We start from the raw sequence: 12847 nt of genomic DNA on the forward strand, positions 1-12847 counted from the left end.
TAAAAATTACAAAATTCAGAATGGTCATGTTTTTTAAGAACGACCCATATACACCACAGTCATAGGACCGATCATAACTTATGAAGCTCTATACAGGTTGAAAGGTAGGAACAATCAGAAGGTTGCAGAGGCTGCGCTGCAAGTGGCACACTAACACAAGCATATTTGGGATTACAACCGTTTGTCGAAAAACTGGGTACTATTTCTTTGAATCTGCTGTTTGGATTTGTTAATGATCGGAACGGTTTTAGGAACATGTAAAGGTATTTAAATTTTTCTTTTTTTTTGGGCGTCACAGGACCTTAATAAAACAGAACATATACTCGATTGGACTCATATTTTGAAAATGCTTAGTAAAAGCTGCTTAAATTTTAAAACATAATAATGATCCATGAAGAGAATAACTAATAAAGAAAGAAGGAAATATCACCATCAACTATCGATCGCCAATCATTTTTTTTCTTAATTCCAAATAGGAATGGCGTTTACTCCTACTTTCCTGATAAGAGAATAGGAATTGCATTACTATGTACATACATATGAATATAAGTACAATATTTATAACGCAACAAAACTATTTTATAAACAATTGCGTGGTATTATTACTATATATGTATGTACATTAGGGTGGTTCAAAAATGAATGTGAAAAAGTATAGTCGGAGTTTTTATGCTCTTACCCTTTAGGACTGTTCTATATAAAAAAAAATTAAAAATTTACCCAAATTTTTTTTTTTTGAAATTAAAAAATATTTAGCGGTCGCTCAAAGCGAAAAAACAACTTTTCGTAGAAATGGTATAGAATTCTTGAATATCAACATTTTTCAATTGGAAATTTCTGTTTCTCTTCAGGAGATTTCCAATAATAATACCCAATTCTTTATTTCGTCATTTTTTCATAGTAACTATATTTTATAGATCCGCCAAGAACGTCAGAAAATGAAATAAGGGGGTCAATAAAAAATCTGTAGTATTAAAAAATTTGCTATTATTTTTGAAGTTTCCTGAAGGGAATTAGAGTTTTCCGATCGAAAAATATTGATTTTCAAGAATTCTATACCATTTCTACGAAAATTTGTTTTTCCCATACAATATAGTACATGGAAAACTTAGAGCGCTTTGTGCGACCCCTATATATTTTTTGATTTTAAAATAAATAATGTCCTAGGGGGTGAGAGCATTAAAATCCCAACTTTAATGCACATACTAGTTTGAACGGCGAACAATACATTTCTACGTACTAAGCATACGTTTATGCCAGTGACGGTTGCACTATCGTTAACGAACGCATTTTTATCAGTAATATTGTATGGTCGGGGAAAAGTTTTAGCCATTGTTAATGATGCCATATGTTGATACATCATTTTTTTTTCATATGTCTGAAAAATAAGTGCCCACATAAATAAGTAAATTAATAAATATTTAGCGCTAACAGTTTTGCCAAGTGTTTGGCCGAGCTTCTCCTCCAATTTGTGGTATGCTTGCTGACGTTATAACACAAATTGCAAATCGGCAATACCTGCCGAGTAGCGGCTGCTGTTAGAAAAAACTTGTTTCTTATTTTCTATGTAAGCCGGGACAGGGATCGAACCCATGTCCTACGAAGTGGTAGTATGCACCTCAAATCACTCAATTGAGTTTCCACATATACATACATGTCCATACTTGTAATACCGTTTTATGTTTCTAAATTGATGTAATACCTACGTGACGCTGTTAACGTACGCGCACGCAAGAATTCCGATCACAGGAGACTTAATTTATTTTTTATTTTTAAATAAACTGAATGTCATTGTTTCTGTTTACTTTTGTCTCAATTATCATCAGCATTATTTTTATTTAACATGAAATAATATTGTCAACGGAAGTATTTACATACATATGCGTGCGTGGACATTCGACATACATATTACTCAAAGTGTTGCCTTATTACAACGCTTTTTTTGATGCTGAGAAGAGTTTGTTATATTTAATATGTTTATACATGAAATACATATCGTTAGCTTAGAGTGAAAAGTTGCTAAGTCCACAGTTTATGAAAACTCATATTTTCATAAAGGAGGTTGTTTCGAAAAGGATAAAGGTCTTTGTTTTATTTTTTCTCGTTTATAGTCAACGAAAGTAAAATTTGCTAAGTCCAAAAGAAGCTCCAACATTTCGACAAGACTAAAATAATACGAAATATTTTTATAAAAATCGAATCCCTCTGAATCGTAGATATAGATCTTTGCTTTGCTTTAAACAGGCAAATGTTGTATTAAAAGATTTGCATTGCTATAAAAAGTTTTTTTCTTCTCCTGTAAAATTTTTAAATTGAGCCTTTGCAAGTTTTCACTCTAAGCTAGTATGTATTTGAATTTTATATTTTTTGAAGGTAATTAATGGCGTAAATTGTGCTGCAGTCAATTAAAATTTACGCCAACCTCACAGTTGATATAAAATCTACACAGTGAGTTGGTTCGAGTAAGTTCTCCTTCTTTGAGTTGAACTAAAATTCTGTTGTAAAGAGGGAACATTTTTGAGATGGAGATCCATAGCGTATGAGTTACCAAAGGAAGTAAGTAAGTTTCTCTAGGGAAATTCTAGATAATAAATACCGGGTATGAACACAACTAAATTAATAAAAATCATTATCAAATTATATGTATGCTAGCAGACCCGGCGAACTTCGTCCCGTCCACAATTCATTTTTTGTATTGAAACATTTTAGTCCAACATTTTAACCAACAGTTCACGTTTATGATTTTCAGTGACGCATTTATCTTCTAATATTACGGTTTGGTGGTTGTCAGAAGGCATATTTCCATTACCGTCTTAAATAACCTAGCAAAAGTGTATATGCATACAAAGACACGTAATAGTTTAAGTGCGTTTGAAAGGCACCACGCCCCTTTTTCCAATAGCCCCAACTTTGCTTCATAACTATGCGATTGACTTTATATATTAATACCAAGTTCCAGTATTCTATCATGAAGACTTCCAGAAATATGCAGTATGAAAAATTCCGTTTGTATGGGAGGTGCCACGCCCCTTTTTCCTATAGCCCCAACTTTTCTTCATGACCATGTGATTGATTTCATATATCTCTATACCAAGTTCCAGTACTCTATCATGAACACTTCCAGAAATATGCAGTATGAAAAATTCCGTTTGTATGGGAGGTGCCACGCCCCTTTTTCCAATAGCCCCAACATTTCTTCATGACCATGTGATTGATTTCATATATCTCTATACCAAGTTCCAGTACTCTATCATGAACACTTCCAGAAATATGCAGTATGAAAAATTCCGTTTGTATGGGAGGTGCCACACCCCCTTTTCCATTAACCGCAATTTTTCTCCATAAGTATGAGATTGTTTTCGTATATCTCCATATCACGTTAGAGTACTCTACCATGAACACTTCCAGAGATATGCAATATGAGAAATTCGGTTTGTATGGGAGGTGCCACGCCCCCCTGCACCTAGCGGTATGAAATATACTTTTCATCCGATTCTCATACCTACCATATATATATACCTATATATATACACGAGGAGTTCGACCACAAACACCGTGACACGAGATTTTTATATATTAGATTTATTAATTATCCGTACGATTTTAGCATACCAAGGAAAATAATACCTATTATGAATTCTTTTGACTGATTGCCGGGGCGTATGAGTGAAATTCAATAGTATAGTTTTTTGTACGAGTGTTTCTATATTTTTACGAGCATTTTCCCTGCAGGCATTTTCTATTGCGAAAGTTACTAATTCGACACGACATTTCTGTAAAAATCATCGCCGATGATATCGCTACTTTTTCGAATTCCTATCCGCTCTCGGGAAGAACTGTTCCACCAAGATGTCACGTCTTTATGGAACGAAAGCGATACAGCAATTAGGAACTATATCGATAGGAAAAATAGTAACTTGTGCGACAAAGTTGGAAGTGTTAAAGAAGATTCTTGGGTAGGCTAAATTTTTGATAAAACTTAATGAGAAATTTGGGATACCTTGGAGCTTGCAACCACAGCCGCAGAGTTACGCTATTTTCATTCTGCTTACAGCTCAGATTACTAGCTCAAACACACCCATATTTTATGAAATTCCTACCACAAACATTTTAAAAAGGAGTTCCAAAACTTCATATTGAAAAGGTAATCAAAAAGCGCATCTGTTAAAATTAAAAAAATATTATTATTTGTAATTCGAATATGATCATGGTGAAACTATAAATAATAATAATAATAATAATAATAATAATGGTATAATTTCAACATAGAATATGATTGCTCGCACGTTAATTGAAAAATCAAAAAGAATCTAGAAAATAAAAATATGTATAATTTTACTTGAATGAACTTCCAATATTTGCTTTGTTAATTTTCTAAACTTCAAAGAGTAAAAATCGTCCGGGCATCTTTAAGAAGATAGAAAAGCGACAGAAATGTTTTTTGATTTTGTGAAATGAGTAACTATCGCTTTGATAACTTCCAATAGTGACGAAGAAGTGACATCGTGGCGATAGGCGATAAAATTCTCTTCCATTTGCTGGCAGGGTTATTTACTTGCCATATACATACACACAAACCGAGTATGATGACAATACGATATGAAAGTATTAATCCGCTGAACAGATGGCGCAGTAGTCGAGATATTTGAAAAACCATATTTATTGTTCGATTCGCTTCCTATTTAGAAAACTTGTTTTCAAAATATTTGTTTGCTAATATTTTTTGAAGTAAAACTTCTTTAGTGGCGGTTGGTTAGTTGGGAGTAAATTGGCAAATTCAGCGGAAATTGCACACGAAAATGGCGCAACGGAAATAATGCAACGGAAATGGTTGGGGCTGATACAAGTGCTTCTTGTGTGTATGCATATGGTATTAATTTAAATAAAATTTGCTAATAAAATGTTAAAGAATAACACTTAGAAAAAGACCAATACAAGAATGAAAGTAAAGGTGACTACGTACATAGATAAAGAAATGGATAAAGGCAGAGATAAAAATAAAAACAAAAACAAAGATGCGTAAAGATAAAGGCAAAACTGAAGATCAAGGTAAATTTAAATACTTTACTTATATATATAAGGCAAAGGTGAAGGGGAATATGTAGATGAAGAATATGATAAACATAAAAGTAAAGACAAAGAGGATGATGAAGATACCGTAAAAGTAAATATGAAGATAGGGGAAGAAATATTAAAATAAAGGTAATTAAAGAGGAAAGGATATAGAAAGCGAGAGAGAAAGTCTCTGTGACTCAATCTGGGCACTATATTGGGATTTTTAGAAATTTTCGGCATTCTCGGGACTTATCGGTAAAATAATCGATATTTTTATCGGTTTACTTTTCGATATTTTTATCGAAATTTTTATCGATATTGTTATTAGTTTTTCTGTCGATATTTTCGGAACTTACCGATATAATAATCGACATTTTTATCGATTGGGTTATCGATATTTTTATCGATTTGTTATCAATTTTGTAATCGATATTTTTAACTATTTTGTTATCGATATTTTTATCGATTTTGTTATCGATATTTATCGGCTTTGTTATCGATACTTATCGATTCTGTTAGCGATATTTATCTATTTTGCTACCGATATTTATCGATTTTGTTATCGATATTTATAGATTTTGTTATCGATGTTTAGCGGTTTTGTTATGGATATTTTTATCGGTTTGTTATCGATATTTTTATCGATTTTGTTATGGATATTTTTAACGATTTTGTTATAACACATAATCAAGTAGCCCGATAACCGTCGCAGTCTTTTAATGTCCCAAGGAATAAGAAGCAAGAGTTAGCAATTAGATATTTAAATTTTCCTCCAGGCAAATACATACTTAGTGAATAGTAATGGCATATATGTATGTGTGTACTTATATACTTACATATGTAAATGTAAGTGAGCTATTAATAAGCAGTAATAAATTTGTGCATTTGACATTAGAACACTGCAAAGCATATTCCAAGCTAACGAGTGCAAATGGCGCGTTTACGCACCTCAGCAATTTACACCCTTCCTAACCTATCTAACTATCAGCCGCCTGGCAGTCAACATGACAACGGCACGCAATGCAACAAAACACCTACCGCAATGTTAACACTGCCGGGTTATGTGGTTTTATTGACTTACTTCCATAAATAAGTATATATGTATGTAATATGAACCTAGGTTAGTGTGGAGCGATTCATATTTATGAGAAAAAATCTTTCACTACAGCTCGTTTTACCAATAAACGCGCTTCGCTTCCCTAACCTCACATTTGTGAATGCGTTTAGGCAGAGCTTTTTCAATAACTCTTTGGTAGATGAGAAGGTGTGTAATAGGACAATCGGTGAGTGTCTAAAGGCAACTTAAATTTATGCTTAATGTTTATTACTTCATTTCTATATTAACAACTTTTAAATATTTATTAAATAAATATAACGACTAGCGTCTAGAGCCTCGAGGTGACCTCCGTAAGCCGCAGCACTTGAAAAGCTGGGTGCCGAGTTTTATCTACTATACAGAGCGTTCGAGGAAGTATTCACAAATTCAGGCAAATATTTAAGTGCATTTTGCTTGAAACAGAATTGAAAGTTTCATAAACTCAGCCTAAAAACGCGTGTTCACTCGATAAGCAGATGTCTCGTGAAGTTAAATTGGAATGTTATGAGTGAATTCCCCTCCCAAGTGTCCTAAAGATCATATCTTAGCTTTGAAACTGTAACGAATAAACTATAGCCCGAGAGACTTCTTAAAGCTTTCTTTAAAGTTGTTTCTAAATAATCAAAAGAAGCCTTTTACGTACATAATAAAAACTCCCTCTGGTAGTCGATTAAGGTGCAGCAATTTCTAAATAACCTAGAGAAACTTTTTAAAGCTTTCAACAGATGATATATGAAAGCACACAGAGTAAAAGCTCTATCTGAAGGCTATAGCTTTCGATATAATTATTTCTAAACAACTTAGAGAAACTTTTTAAAACTGTGGATGTATTTTAAAGCGTAAAATCTCTATCTGATTGTCAGCGGGCAAGGCAGTGCCCATAACGGTTTTATATGGACGCGCACAAAGTAAAAGCTCTCTCTGTGCATCACTGATTTAGAATCTAGGAAAAGCTTTAATAAGCTTCACCCACAGGATATGTTGTAGTCTTAAGTGCTTAAATCTTTCTTTAGATTTTATTTTTAGCATTGAATACCATTTTCGCAATGCTTAAAAATTTGTTACAATTAACTGTATTTACATATTTGTCATCCAAAGTGCGAATTTAAAAGCTGCAATGAAACTAGACTTATTTTGTTTAGAAAATTAAGTCGGTTTAGTATTTTTCCTTGAGATGAACTTTTTATAATCAAACCATCGACCCATCTTAATGTGCATCGACGTCAACAACCATGCGGACATACCCGTACTAGCCTCAACTGCTGTAATGAGATTCCGCGCTGTCATTGTATTCGCTATTCCGCGCTGCTCTTCACACACCCATCTATATTCCTTGGGGTGTCATAATTATCAGCTAAAATAAATACCAATACAGAGAGGGGCAAAAAGTTCGTTCGTTGTTGAATTTAAAATCGATTATTATGACGATAACGACGATGGCGGCGGATGTGCCATATCAGCGCGGACACGTGTGCGTATCTGCTAATTATCTGTACAAGTGACCACATATTTAATTATGCGCTCATTGGCTAAGCAAACCCCGGCTTTAATGCAGAATATTTGAGTGTATAATGATTTAAGGTGTGTCTCTTGAGCTGCGATTAAATAACCAATCCGACGTTTTATGTTATTGTTTGTTGTCTGTTTTTTTTCAGAAATTAAGCAAACAAAGAGATAAAAAGTGCGAGTTAAATAAATATCAGCAGACAATTTGCTCAAAACTTTAACTCTTTCAAAAAAAAAAAAAAAATAATCTAAATTTAGCGTTGTATATAAATTAAAACATACTCCAATATCCAAGCACAAAATATAAAAAATATCAAACAAAAGTTACTAGCAGACCTGGCGAACTTCGTCCCGTCCAAAAATTTATTTTTTTATTGAAACATTCCGTCCAACGTTTGGTTTTGTGGTCCTCAGAAGGCATATCCTCAGTATAAGTTCTTGCGGCAATGATGATCCGGTGGGATGGTGAATCGTCGTTGAATCAGTAAAGTATAGTTGGCAGCAATTTCAAAATGGGGAGTATCACTGGGCCACAGAAAGTAATCTATTTGGTAAAGAAGATTTTTTCGAATTGATCAGTCCCTGGTCGAGCGACCGGAAAACATGATCCTTTATGCTAGCCTATGCAAAATTCTACCAACGTACCAAATTTCAAGCAAATCGGACCATAAATACGATTTTTTTCGAATAGATCGGTCCCTGGTCCTCTTGCATTGTACTTTGTAAGTTATAAGACGTGCTATTTAAGTTAGAAAACCTCTCTAAGGCTCTTAAGAAAACTAGAAAAACGGTCTCCTAATACTTATTTTCTCAAGATGAAGTTCTGTGCATCTCTATGACGCATTATTTAAAAAAATAAATAATAAAAGTACATAGCAGCAAACAAAGCTGATAAGTCAATTTCCTGTAGGAGGTGCGAACTTTTGATAACCTATTGTGGTCGCTTTGTTGAGTAAACCTCTGTGTTAAACATATTTTGCTAATAGAATTGCGGATATTTATTACACAAAAGTAAAAATTAAACTATGTATTCTAGGTTTACCCCATCAGCAATTGAAACTACTACTAGTAGCCGCCAAAAACAAAACAGTGACCATCTCTAGAGTACCTGTGTCGAGCTTATTTTTATTTAGAAAAAAAAATCGCAGTAGAAGGTCTTCGAGACAACTCTTACCAGCACAAAACTATGATGAAGACTTCATTCTTGCAGCAACTCCAAAGCCGTAGTATATCAAGTCCTTATTGAACATAGTATGACAAATTTTTTTCACTCATTTTGGTCACTTCACCACGAAAGCATAAGACACAATCAATCAGGTGGTAAAGCCACGTTGTTAAACTTTAATTAGACCACACCTTGAACAGAAACCCAACCCTACCCGCACGACGGATGTTCTTAAGTAAGAACTTTACCAAGATGGTATTATAATTGACTACTTAGCGCGCGTAACTGTCAGATATTTGAACTAGTCATATCACTGTGCATCCAAAAGTGACCAAACCAAGTCTTGCAACTTTTTGTGAACATTAAGAGAATAGCTTTTTGCGATTTTAAGCCGATCAGCTAGCAATCACATCACAACGGGTCTTTTCGAAACTTTTCGCTAGTCCAGAGTTTCCTCGGACTACCCGCATAAGTACCCAAGGATGACCGAAGCCAACGCCTTTCATTCATCTCTCGACATTCCGGCGACTTCATCGATTCCTGATCTTTATCGGTAAGGTATGTATACTTTTCCATCCTGAGATCTCAAATTTTTGGTTGAGTCTAGCCAGGACTCTTTTAAAGCCGAAAAAAAGTTATTTTCCACGTGCCACCTTCACAGACGCGGCTCTGCATACAACAAGCTGGTCGGCACACAGGCTGCTCTAAAACTCAAGAATCGTAGTAGCTTTTCACCAGCTGTAATGCACCTTCGGAGCCGTAATAAACCGTTTAAGCTTGCACAGTGGATTCGCCGAAACAGCATTAGGTTAAATTAAGTTATGGTAGTTGTCGCAGTTAGGGGACGCACTTAAACACTTAGCACGTCCTTTATGATAAAACATAGATTTTGAATGGAGGGCATCGGCGAAACGCAGCGAGCCAATTACGAAATTAATTTCAATGCCCGAGAGCTTCTAAGGGTTAGTTAATGGCTTTTCAAAGCCCAAGGAACTCCTTTGATTGCTCCCGATCCATCCACATTTTTTATTTATTTTTTTTTTTACCCAGAAATGCATCTGTATGCTCTAGGAGCATTGCTGCATCAGAAAGAAAATGTTAGATAAAATATCGCCTACGTTTTTTCGCGGTTAGGTCTCGATATTATGAAATGAAGGTCTGTGATTGAGTATGTGAGTTTGTTTGTTACTCTTTAGCGCTAAAACGGCAGGACCTGATGCAATTAAGTTTGGAACACAAATATGTAACAGCCTGGATTAATACATAGGATATTTTTTTTATTAGAATTACCGCCTTTTCAATAATATTACAACAACGTGGGGTTCAAATGAAACGGATTCAAAAACGACTTGTTTTGAAAGTCTCTTGAATTGGGCTGCCACTTGTTAAAAAAGTTAAAATCAATTTAATTAAACAGTTCAAACACATATGAATATCAAATATGTAAAAATATCAAACAAGAGTGGCCTAAGAAGGTTTTTTTTTCCAAAATTTTTCTAAGAGGGTTGCGTTTGAGCAACAAGTTAAGTTAAGTATTTTAAAATGCCTGTGAAACGAGAGTAGTTTAAGAAAAAAAGGTTGCCACCTGTTTAGAAATTCGAAATCAATTTTATTAACCAATTAAATAAAATTATTTAATATGGGGATAAAACGAGAGAGGTCAAAGAAAGCTGTATTTCGAAAATATTGTTGTAGAGGGGCTGCCACCTGTTTAGAAATTCGAAATCAATTTTTGTTAGCAACTAAAACGAAAGAATTTGATATGGGGCCAAACGAGAGAGGTTTAAGGATCCCTTATTTTGAAAGTATTTTTGTAGAGAGTTACCACCTATTCAGAAATTTAAATCAATTCAACTAACAAATAAAGTTAAATATTTTAATAATGGTGTCAAAGTAGTCAGGTTTAGAAAAACTTTATTTTTAATGTTTATTTATAAAATACTTTTCTTGAAGAGAGAGGTTTAAGGAGGCTTTAGTTATCAATCATTTTTGAAGAGTATTGCCCATAGTTTAAAAGTTCCAGTTAAATTTAATGAGAGGTGATATAATCCAAATACATTTTCAAATGGAAGATAATGCGCAACACCCTCCACAAAAAAAATAAAAAAATCAACGGTAATTTTAACCAACTTGAAACTTGAACTTTATTATTCTGAAATTTAATGAGCTACAAAACTGCATACTTTCTAAGCGCCGTTAACTTAACGATTTTAAACTATAGTTTAACTAATCATTTAACTATACTTTAAAATAGATAAGTTAGCGGCCCTAAAAGTTCTGAATTAAAAGTTTGAAATTTTGATGAACATTTTTAGTTTGATTAGTTTTTGTGAACTTTATGCAAGCTCTGAAAGTTTTATTTATATGGTTTCTGTTTAAATGAAAATTATTAGAAATAAATAAATGAACAAAAGTTGCCAACAACATCATTTTCTAGTATCTTACTTAATTAAATATCTACTAAATGAACTGTGTGTTCTAAAAAATTCAAAAATTCAAATTTTTTATGCCTTTCTAGTTAAGAGGCCATAAATTAGTATCAAAGTTCTAAATAATTCGAGATTCTATTATATAATTGTTGTTGTTGATATTCTACTCACTTAACCAGTTCATAAATTCAATGACGTGCTCGTCATTGACCCCACTGAACTAACGGTTTATTGTTGCTACTGTTGATGCTGCTTGAAATGCTGCTGCGCCGGTGCTGCTATCGACGATTTTGTTGTTATTTTTTGTTACTTTTTTTTTGGTTTCGTAAACGACACTTGCTGACGTTTATAGAGAAGTAAAGTCTCTAGTGTTGATAATTCTTTGGCCACAGCTGGCTTAACAAACAAATTGTTGTATAAATAATTAAGACCGGCAATTGCGAAGTCGTATAAAAAAGTCGTAAACACGAAATAAAAACAAAACGGAACAAAAAACAAAAAAAAATATATAAAATGGCAAGTTAAAGTCAATATTGAATGCGTATGTAAGAAAGAACGCGGATATGCATATCGAAATTTCTCATTTAATTTTGTTCTTACAAATATGTACCTATGTGAAGAGCTTTTTCACACTATTTTCGGCGCTGCGCAATTTTTACTTAGTTGTTTACTTTTTCAATTTATGTCAGAAACACAGTATCATTTGTTAGCATTTATGTACTACACTGCCTGCATCCTTTATTTTTACAGTTTCGCATACTTATTTTGCCATAAGGATAATGACGCTTGCACAAACACACCAACACACATTGGAATACATACAAATGTGCAAATTTTTTTTTTTCTTTTAGATGTCAAACATATTTAAGACAACCACACTTTTCACTTCCTTCGCGCAGTTATGCATTTATGCTAACACTTTCTTGATTTTTGTTTTTCTTTTCTTTGTTTAATTGTTTTGGCTCTCAGAATCCTTTAAAGTATTTCAAATAGAAATTCACTACTTTCCATTCAACACTTAGTTGGTTTTGGTATTTTTATAGCTTTCCGTTTTGTTCGATAGACATGCGTCGCTTTCCACTTTTCAGGCACAACTGTCAATTTTTCGCTTTCGTTTGCCGATAGACTCAAAAACACAGTAGACAGCGCTCGTTGCGAGTGGCACGTCGAACATTTTCGGATTTTCCATACCTTTTTTTCTTTGCTTCGTCTAAATACAAACATACATACATACCCTACAAGACAGCTGAGTAGCATATGAGTGCTCATATTGATATCAAAGTATTAATTTTTGTTCAGACCATGGGAAAAAATTTAGTACTTTTCCCACAATGTTGTCATCAGAAAGTCCCCAGTACTAATAGTCAAACTACTGTGTTAGAATTTTTGCCTAAAGTACTCAGCAATGTCTTGTAGGGTATTATTGTTGTTCTGCTCCAAAATGCAAAGTGAGAATTGGTGCTGCTGACCAACAAATGGAAGCGGTATACTAGAGGTGGTGGTAGAGGTTCACGTTAAGGTGGGTGGCCGCGTTGTATGAGTGCCAACAGGCATTGTTGGTGTGCCAATGTGCGTCGCTTTGAAGACCGTGCGCAT

General features: G+C 33.9%; 1 protein-coding gene across 6 annotated transcripts in view; it reads right to left on the reverse strand.

Moving 5' to 3' along the window:
* The window catches only part of LOC118748895 (tetraspanin-2A), a 166927-nt gene extending 154528 nt beyond the window's left edge, over nucleotides 1-12399 (reverse strand). For 2 of the 6 annotated variants that reach the window (XM_036483625.1, XM_036483624.1), the window contains exon 1: nucleotides 11423-12366. The gene's annotated coding sequence lies outside the window, so the exon portion shown is untranslated. Of the gene's footprint in view, nucleotides 1-11422 lie in introns of all 6 variants that reach the window. The other 4 variants (XM_036483627.1, XM_036483626.1, XM_036483628.1 and 1 more) reach the window with 4 other exon arrangements.
* Between the last annotated feature and the right edge of the window lie 448 nt (nucleotides 12400-12847).

The sequence above is a fragment of the Rhagoletis pomonella genome, unplaced genomic scaffold (assembly GCF_013731165.1).
Source record: "Rhagoletis pomonella isolate Grant_MI unplaced genomic scaffold, Rhpom_1.0 Rhpom_scaffold_00013, whole genome shotgun sequence".
In the NCBI taxonomy this organism is placed as follows: Eukaryota; Metazoa; Arthropoda; class Insecta; order Diptera; family Tephritidae; genus Rhagoletis; species Rhagoletis pomonella.